General features: G+C 36.9%; 1 long non-coding RNA gene and 1 pseudogene across 7 annotated transcripts; one reads left to right on the top strand and one right to left on the bottom strand.

Moving 5' to 3' along the window:
- The first annotated feature begins 3,276 nt into the window (after positions 1–3,276).
- LOC137838731 (pectate lyase 1-like) overlaps positions 3,277–9,671 on the top strand; it is a 28,851-nt pseudogene continuing 22,456 nt past the window's right edge.
- On the bottom strand, positions 4,655–7,091 carry LOC150028026 (uncharacterized). 7 transcript variants are annotated; one of them, XR_016520326.1, is made up of 8 exons: positions 6,844–7,091; positions 6,542–6,597; positions 6,335–6,462; positions 6,114–6,249; positions 5,832–5,946; positions 5,700–5,745; positions 5,508–5,586; positions 4,655–4,851 (listed from the first exon to the last, which is right to left on the bottom strand). It is a non-coding gene; the product is annotated as an uncharacterized LOC150028026 (long non-coding RNA). The 7 variants fall into 7 exon arrangements; XR_016520324.1 differs by having other exon boundaries at positions 5,832–6,249; XR_016520325.1 differs by having other exon boundaries at positions 5,700–5,946.

Genomic DNA, 9,671 nt, shown 5'->3' with positions numbered 1-9,671 from the left:
AAATTACATATTCAAACATAGAGAAACATATTGAATTGAATTTTCTTAAGCATCAATAGTTCTTAACAAAGAATGAGAAATTTTATTCTTAGATTTTAGTTTTTCTTATTACAGAAGGTTCAAGACACCAGCACTAGACTTTGATACGTTGGCATGTACAGAATATTCAATCCTTGATGAACCTTTCAAGAGAAATCAGAAATCTGCAAAACAGAACTTTGTCAAATCTCAAGATTTGATCTCTTGAAAAATTTGGGATCTTCAGTGTTAGATTTATCTTTTGAATTGGCAATACATCTAGGAATCCACTTATAGATGCCCTTAGGTATAAGATACTTACAAAATCTGCAATACCTGACAGAATGACCTTTCTTCATGCAATAGAAGCATGTAACAACCGGTTGAAACTATATTTTAATTGATTGTTTTTTCTGGAAAATTTGAAGAAGCTTTTGTAATTTTCTTTTCTTTGCTTTGAGGGTAAAATCCCAAACCTGCTTTTCCAAAAACACATTTCTGTGAAGCTAAAATATCTTCAAAATTGGACTTTCCAGTTGTAAGCTTGTCCAAAGTTTTCAAAAGGTAGAAATCTTCTTTTCAAGAAGTTCACAGTTTTCACAAACTTTTATCTCACAACTGCAAGAAGAATTTTTGTAAATTAAATCCAAATTTTCAAGATCTTCTTTTGTTTTGCTTAGCTCTTCCTCTAGAGTCTTAACTCTATTTTCCAACCAGTTATTTAATCCTTTCAATCGGTTGAGAGAAAGTGCCAATCGGTAGGCTTTCCATAAAAAGCATTAAGCAATTGATCAATAGGTGGTACCTTTATTTGATGAAGTAGAATCCATGCTACTTGTTACTGATGCTAGAAGGCAAAGATTAGCTTCCTCATCATTTGAAGAGCTTGAGGATGAGAAATCATTATCATCCCATGCTATGTGTGCTTTCTTAGCTTTTCCCTTTTTCTCCTTTTTGAATTCTCCCTTTTCCTTGACTTCATTGTTTGGACATTCAACCTTGATATGACCCTGTTCACCACAGCCATAGCAAATATACTTATTAGAATTGAATTCACTAGGTTTCTTTAAATCATACCTTTTAGAAGCTTGTCTCTTCCTCAAGAATTTGCTGAATTTTCTTGATAACAAACTTATGTTCTCTTCACTTTCACTGGAATTTGGTTATTGTTTGCTAGCTTTAAGTGTTATCCCCTTGTTATGCTTGTCTTCACTTTCTTGGACAGCAAGCCTTTGAATCTCAATTTCATGCTCTCTTAGTTTACCAAAAAGAGATGCTACAGTCATTGAGGTGAGATCCTTTGATTCAGAGATGGCAGTAACCTTTGGCTGCCATGATCTATCAAGACATTTCAATACCTTGATGTTGAGTTCCTCTTCATCAAACTTCTTACCAAGACTCATAAGATGATTCACAATGTGAGAAAACCTCTTCTGCACATCATAGATGGATTCTCCCTTTCGCATTTTGAAGAGTTCATACTCTTGAATCAGAGCATGCTTCCTAGCTCTCTTCACATCAGTTGTGCCTTCATGTGTGACCTCCAAGATATCCCACATTTCTTTGGCAGTGCTGCATTGTGAAACCCTGAAAAACTCATCACAGCTTAGAGCTGATGTTATAATGTTCTTGGCTATCCAATCAAATTTAACTTTCTTACTTTCTGCCTCAGTCCATTCAGATGAAGGTTTATCAACTAGAACATCATCTCTTTTAACTTAGGGCACAAAGGGACCATTTTCAATTGATTCCCTAATACCCTTATCAATGAGTGTATAAAGATTTTCATTCTTACTTTCCAAAACTGGTAGTTAACCCCACAAAACAGTGGTGGCCTGTTTATAGAAGCACCTTCCCCAAAAGGCATTTTATCAGCCATCAAAATGAAATTTTCAGTAAACAAAAACTTGAGTAACTTTCAAGAACCTTGCTCTTGATGCCAATTGTTAGGATTGATGGTTAAAACAAGAGGGGGGTGAATTCTTTTTCAAAAGATTTTCGCAATAACCTTTCTTTAGAATGATTCTTTAACAATCAACGCAGATAAGCAATTCAGAAAGCCAATCAAATAGTCAAACAGAAACATATATCAGAATTTTAATCGGTTAAAAACATGATTTAACCGGTTCTTTATGACAGCGAAAATATCAAACAGTTATGGAGAAGAAAGATAGAGAGATTTGCACACAAGGTTATACTAGTTCACTCAATCCCTAAGCTACATCTAGTCCTCAGTCAAACCACTGAGTATTTCACTATGCAATCAATCACAGATTACAAACCACACATCCACAAAGAGGTGATCTTGAAACCACAAGACCCATTCACCCTCTTTGCACATAGCAAACACCTCAAGCCAGAATTACACTGACTTCACAGGATTTTACAAACAGTTTAACAGAGTGTCACTTGAACAATTACAAGAAAGCTAATAAAGGGTAGAAAGCGCCTGGAATTACAATACACCAGAAACCCTATTGATCAGTTGTTGAATCACGGCAAAGCCCAAAAGCAATCTTGCTAAACTTGGAAAAAACCTTTTCACAAACAGTTGGTAATCTCTCTTTTCAATCTCAAATCAGAGTGTAAAAAGTTTCTGTTTCATCAATCATCAATCTTCTAAACATTTGAAAGAAGGCTATATTTATAACCTTGAAAAACTACTGTTGAAGGCAAATTCAAACATCTAAAACAGTTAAAACAGGTTTTCAAAAAGCTGTTATGAAAACTCACATTTAATTGGTTGAAACTGCGATTTAACCGGTTGAATGGTTTCAAAACTCTTTTGCCAGCTAAGTGACAAACAACCGATTGTTTCGAAACTTTAATCGGTTGTTTTTCCCTTTGTATGGAAAAACACTTAGTTCTTTAAAACTAATTGAAAACAAGCTTTGTGTGAGAATCAAGACTGATCTTACAAAGATTCTAAACCCTCTTAACTAAACCTAAACCTAAAAAGTAACACAGCTTCAGGTTCCATGAGGATTTGATACATCAAAACTTCTCATCTTCAACATTTATTCGATTACTTAATAATCTAAGTGTGTTTTGATAATTTAAAATGAAGATGAATATGGGTATGAAGACTTAATTAATTATATATATATATATATATATATATAATTAGCCATACTCATACATATATCTAATTAATATCAATATTCTTTATCAAATTGAAATGAGCTCAAACAAAACATGAAACAAAAGTTGTGCAACAAAAGTGTATTTTATTTGGCACTAAATAAGTAGTTAATGCCCATGACAATATCCATTGATGATATTAATGATATTCATACCAATAGAACGTGATATTAATTTTAAATTATTGTTTAATAAGTTTTAAATTAAATTTCATTCATGGAAAGTTATAATATTAAAATATATTGAAATTTATAATTTAGCTTTTGTACTCAATGCATACATTTAGGCGAGAGGTTAAAATTTAGAACTATTTAAACATTTCTACTCACTTATTTCTATTTATAGCTTTTTTGTTAAGGAACCATCCCCTCTCATAGCTTGTAGAACAACTTCTAATAGCATGTTTTGCTTATATATAATCATTTCCTTCTACCATAATTTATATGAAAAAATATATTAGAAAATCATCGTTCTCTCTTTCATCTATCTATCTTCTCTTCAATTTCCATAAGAACAACTATTCTTCATTATGGACTTGAACCTCAACAACTATTTTTGACTCTTTTTTTTATTTTCTTTTTCCTTTCAAGCCCTATTTTTGCAAAGAAATCAAAGATAAATGGTTTGAAAATGAATGTTGATCGATGTTGGAGACAAAATCCTGAGTGGAGGAGACACCGATCTCAGTTAGCCACATGTTCTGTGGGTTATGCTAGCAAGATGATAAACAACATTGGTAATGACCTTATTCTTTATAAAGTTACTGACTCTAGTGATGATCCTATAAATCCCAAACCCAACACCTTCACTACAAAAAAAAATGTATATTGTGGCGGTTATTTTCGTATAAACTGACGTTTATAACCACCACAATATACGCTTGTGGCGGTTTGGAAAACCGCCATAGAACTGGCCGCCACAAAGTTTAATGTGGTAGTTTTACACTACCCGCCTCAACACCCGCCACTTTAAACATAGTGTAAGTAGTGGCGGTTTTTATATGTAAGTAGTGTCAGTTATAACTGTCGCAATTTACATTCATTGAAGAAGATTCTCGCGCCATAATATACGTAAGTAGTGGCGTTTTTAACTGACGTAATTTTAATTCTGAATAAATAAAATTTAACCACCACTTTTTTATAATCTGTTTTATACAATTATAATATTTAACCACCACATTTTCATAATTAACATTTATAATAACCATTATAACTGTCATAATACGAGTATTAAATATTTAATTTTATTTTTAATAGTTCTAATAATTTATTCAATTCTGTTTTATAATTTAATTTCATAATATTATTTAATTTTATGTTATAATTAAACTTTATATTATAAATAAATTTCATAACACAATTTAATTTCATAATATAATTAAAACTTCATAATATAATTAAATCATAACACAAATTAATTTCATGATATAATTAAACTTGATAAATATTAATAATTGAATAATTGAAACATATCCATAATAAAAAAATTACTTCATTCATTCATTGAGAGAAAAAAGTTGATAATGTCAAAGTGATCAAGACTACAAGTAAATCAAAATGATAACATTAAATTGTCAAAATATCAATTGTTTCATATTTGAACATGTTACAAGTCCTAATTTGCTTGGCTGCCTCCACTTGATCCTATAATATTTTGGTTTGGTGATGGAACATCACTTCCAACGTCTGGTGCCTAGAATAAATAAAAATATATTTAAAGTTAATTTTCAATTTTTAAAAAATAAATGAAAACAATACTATAATAAAGACAGATATGCAGGGAATTATATTGGTGCAGGGAATTATATAGGCAGATATGCAAGGAATTATACAGATGGATGAACTATATCAAATATGAAAAAGTTATGCACCATGATTGCTAGAAATGTAGCACTGTAAATACAAGGGAAACAATGATAGTCCACCCAAAAGTAAAGCTGAAACAAATTTGAGACTTAAAACACATTTGAGAGGCAAAAAAACTTATTGGGTTCATGCCATAAATTCCAAGGTAAGGATTTCCAGCATATCAGCATTAGCATTGCAATAATTTGCATTATACCCTGGACCTACAAAAGATTATTGGGAATGGAAGAAGAAACACCCGAAACTAAGTTACATAAAGATTATTTTTACGGTAAAAAAAATGCTAAAATCAGTCTAACAAAAATAATAATAAAACATAAGTTTGAAACATTATCCACCTTCACAATTATAGTAATAGAACATGTGTACAGTGATATCACAAGGAAATCCATTTTTTTCTTACCATACAAAAAAGAAATTTCCAATATATTGTAGGTTCAACAATTGTATATCTAATGCATCAACCATTAGCAAAGAGCTTACATGGTGGTTCCTAAGTTTTCTACAAGATCTCCAAAGATGATATTACTAACTCCTTTGGCAACAACAGTTTGGAAGACCCCTATCAAGAAGCGACAAAATTAACAATTATAATCTCTAAAAATGAGGAACACTACCTGCAACATAACCACAACTGTTTAAAATTCAACTAAACACAATAAAGTAAAAACCTACCAAAGCCTTTGTAACAGCTTCTTTGTCTGCAGTTGCTGGAAGAAGCCTATAAAATTTACATGCAGTGATATCTTATTTCAATAACAATAGTCACTCTAATAACTGCAAGAGAACATAAATAAATATAAATACCCAAGAGTGACAAAGTCCTTAGCCAATGCATCAAAATCACGGTTTACAAGATGTAAACAAGCTTCCATGAATCCATCACGTAATTCTTATTTGAACTCACCTGCCATACCAAAATCTAGTGCAGAAGAAACGAAAAGAATGCATCATTGAATCAAAGAAATGATCAATTGATTCCAAGAGTTTAACTTATTGCTATCATTAAATTATTGAAACAAGACATTTGTTTAAACATTAACCAAAAAGCCAAAGGATTTGAAATATTAAATATTAAACTTCAATTACCCAAATGATATATCACAGGAAGAGATCGTCAAGAAAGACGTTGGTGAATGGTAATTTGATGGCTCCATAAGCTATTAAGAACAATGTTATCCAAATTGGAAGCATCCATTGAACCATAAACTGACAGATTCTTTTCCTGCAACAGAAGAAGAGAAAAATGACGTTAAGATTATTAGCGTTAAATTAGAAATTAGATTGGAGTTGGTGAAAGGAGAAGGTACTGGAAGAAGTGATTTTGGCCTCGGCATTAGCGACAACCCACTCTCCCGTCTCCCTCATCTTCTTCTGCACTCTCCCTTCTATGGCTTGCCCCAGGAACAAGTCCATCACCTTTCACATGTCGGAACCTCTGTTTATCAAAATCAATCACGTTTTCAAGAGCAAGTCAAACACTATTTGGCTAAGATTGAGAGAAGAGAGGAACCTACGGTAGAAGAAGGGGTTCGGTGTCTCTGAAGCTTCCAGCGCTGACTATGCGTTGCATCTGCATAACAGAGGGTTTTAGAGGCTCATTCGGAACCTTGTTTCTATGCGGAAAATGCTTGATTGGAACAGAATCTAAATCTGAATCGATGGTTTGGGGAAAGTTCTCACTCCCAATTATGGGTTTGGTTACATTGCACACGCAAATTGGAACAAATAATTCAACCCTAAACTCAACACTTCACACCAAAAAATGAAATTTGAGATTTCAATTTCCTTTCATAAAAAATGGAATTGGTTTACTCACCAGTAAGAATGAGATTGCGTGCCTCTCCCGCAGCCAAATCAACCACCTTACACGACAGGTTGTCAGACTTCAGAGGTTTCTTGGCATCTTCCATTACTTCCGATGACAACTCGCAAAGCCCAAAACCTGGAAGAACGCGGTGAGAAGGCAGGCGGTGAGAATGGTTCAGAGGGCAAGGTGACACTGAGGGTAAGGTAAAAATTTTCAAAGATTGAAAAGGGAAATACGAAAAAAAAACATTAGTTATGGAGGGATGAAAGGCAGGAGAAATTTTATTTCGAATGAAAATAATGGTGGTTTTATATGTCACATTTCGAAAGAAAATTATGACACTTACGAAACTGTCGTATTATACCGCTAATTCTGACGGTTTTTAATAACTGTTATATTATAACTGCCACTATATACAAGTTTTTTTGTAGTGCTTGAGGTATGGAACTTCTATTATTCAAGGTAAAGTGTGGATCACATTTCAAAAGGACATGCACATTAAACTACAGAAACCCCTTCTTATTAGTAGTTTTACCACCATCGATGGTCGAGGTGTTAACATCCACATCGTTGATAATGCATGCTTAATGATCTTTAAAGTAATCACTCTACTTTCTACTAGTTAAACTTGTGTTCTTAATAATTAAACATTAAAAAATTGGTTTTGATCCTGCCTGTTGATCAGAACGCTGGAAACTGCCTCGTCAAAGGATCGACGTGTGCATCGCTTCACACCTCCGTTCCTCTTCGAGATCCACCTCAAGAACCTGCAAAGAAACAGAGCGGCCGATCGCACTCCAACGCCCAAGTCAGTGACCGAATCACCAAATACTAAGAGAACAAGAACCGTGCAAATCCTCTCTCACAGTAAGCTCTATAACTCGCAAGCGTAAAGAATGTATTCTGAACGTGCGTACCTCAGAAAGTTCGTTGAGAACTCTTATAAACCTGGTTACTTTCTCTCTCCTGGCAGTTACAGACTTGGACACGTGGCTCGCATCCAACTGTACACGTGCCATCATCTGGAGCCTCCTTGACTTGGGCGTTGCTTCTGACTCTCTTTTTGGCTAAGTTATTTATGCATGGTGCTGCCCAGTACATAGCTAACCTGGGAGTGCGATCTCTACTGGAACTGGCGAGTTAGGGTGCCTTCATACACCTTCCCTGTGGTCTCGCCGGCCGCCTTCATAATCTGCACCACCTTCATCTCTGGCGATGTGCTTGCTCTGGCGATCTCCAATCACTAGATCCCCTGAGTCTACATCTGGGCGATCGCCTGGCATACTGAAGATCGGAGCACGCCAAATAACTGGCGATTACACGAACCACCCGACTTCCTTCCCCACCGCCACTCTGGCGCCTTACCCACACGCCTACTCTGTGGCTTGGTGCCACGTCATCACTTCCGACTTCCAGGGCGGTACACAAGCCCCCCAGTCTTAAGCGAAGACTCGTCCAGCGAAAAGACTAGAAGAGTCACGTCAACACCGGTCTACGTGGCACTGACGCAGAATTCCAAGCGGTTGTACCTTCTGCTTCTCTGACGCTCTACCAAACCCCTCGCTCATCGCTCGACACGTGGCTTCATCAACGGTTACCTTCAGTTACCGTTTGCGCTTCCCAAACCCATTTCGAAAAAACCCTTAAACCTATTTTCACTCCACTGTTCCATCACCTTTCTTCGTATCTTCAAACGCTCTCACCTTCTCCTGCAAAAACTCTCTCAGCGCTCTTCAACATTCTGAATCACCATCATCCTTCATCGTCTTCCTGATCATCAAAAGGTACCTACTTTCCTTCTTCCGCTGGTTTTTCTTGCATTTTAACCGATTCGCATCATCCTGTAACTGCCTGGTGCATACGTTGTGGGTTGTTTTTCCATTTCTCCTTCTACGTAACTTAGGGCTTCGTCAATCATCGCAACGAACCTACGTTCGTTCGTTTTTCACCTTCCTTCCATGATCGAGTCAGCCTTTGCGAACCCTGATCGTTTCTCCTTTTCTTCTTCCTTTGCAGCTTCGAGAATGACTCGCTCAAAGATCACCCCGAATCCTCCTCCTTCATCACGAAACCCCCCTTCACAAGCACACGACCCACCACGAGTTCGTGGCGCTTCATCTTCCCAGGCTGAGAGGCCTGCGTCTTCCCGCCCTAACCTGGCCCAGGCGACTCCACCTATCGCCGGAGGAGCCCCCGTTCCCTTGCCAGACTTCAAAACCCTGTATCCCTGGGCCAACTCGACCCTTTTGAGGGAGACATCTTCCGTGAACACTGCTGGAGCAGTTTTGCGGCTGACAAAGGGGGATGAGCCTAACCAAACATTTCATAAGGAACACGATGAGAAAATGATAGTGCTACCTTGCCCCCCCGATCTGCCCGTTTGTGCTGATGACAAGGTGAGTGCTGACGGGCCCTTCTGCTTCGTCTACACAACACTATTCAAGAAGGTGAAACTGAAGTTCCCCTTCACCCGTTTCGAAAGGGAGCTCCTCACCGAGCTCAACATTGCCGCCGCCCAGCTTCACCCCAACAGCTGGGCGTTCGTGCGAGCATTCCAAGTGATGTGCGACCACCTGGGGCTGCCCGCATCCGTGGACGTATTTTTGTTTCTCTTCGAAGCCAAGCACCCAGGAGACCGCCTGTGGGTTAGCTTGAATGGGATTGCTGGGAGGTCAATCTTTGCTATCTTCCAGCAATCCTATAAAGATTGGAAAGGGAAATTCGTCCAAGTGCGCCCTAACGACAAGGACGCCTCCCTACTCGACGGCTTCCCCTTGTACTGGGTGGACAAAGGGAAGAAAGAGTCCAAGAGCTGCTTCAGGAGACCCAGAAGTCCT

This window comes from Phaseolus vulgaris, chromosome 4, assembly GCF_051622355.1.
Source record: "Phaseolus vulgaris cultivar YP4 chromosome 4, ASM5162235v1, whole genome shotgun sequence".
In the NCBI taxonomy this organism is placed as follows: Eukaryota; Viridiplantae; Streptophyta; class Magnoliopsida; order Fabales; family Fabaceae; genus Phaseolus; species Phaseolus vulgaris.
This window is presented reverse-complemented; position numbering and strand designations above follow the sequence as displayed.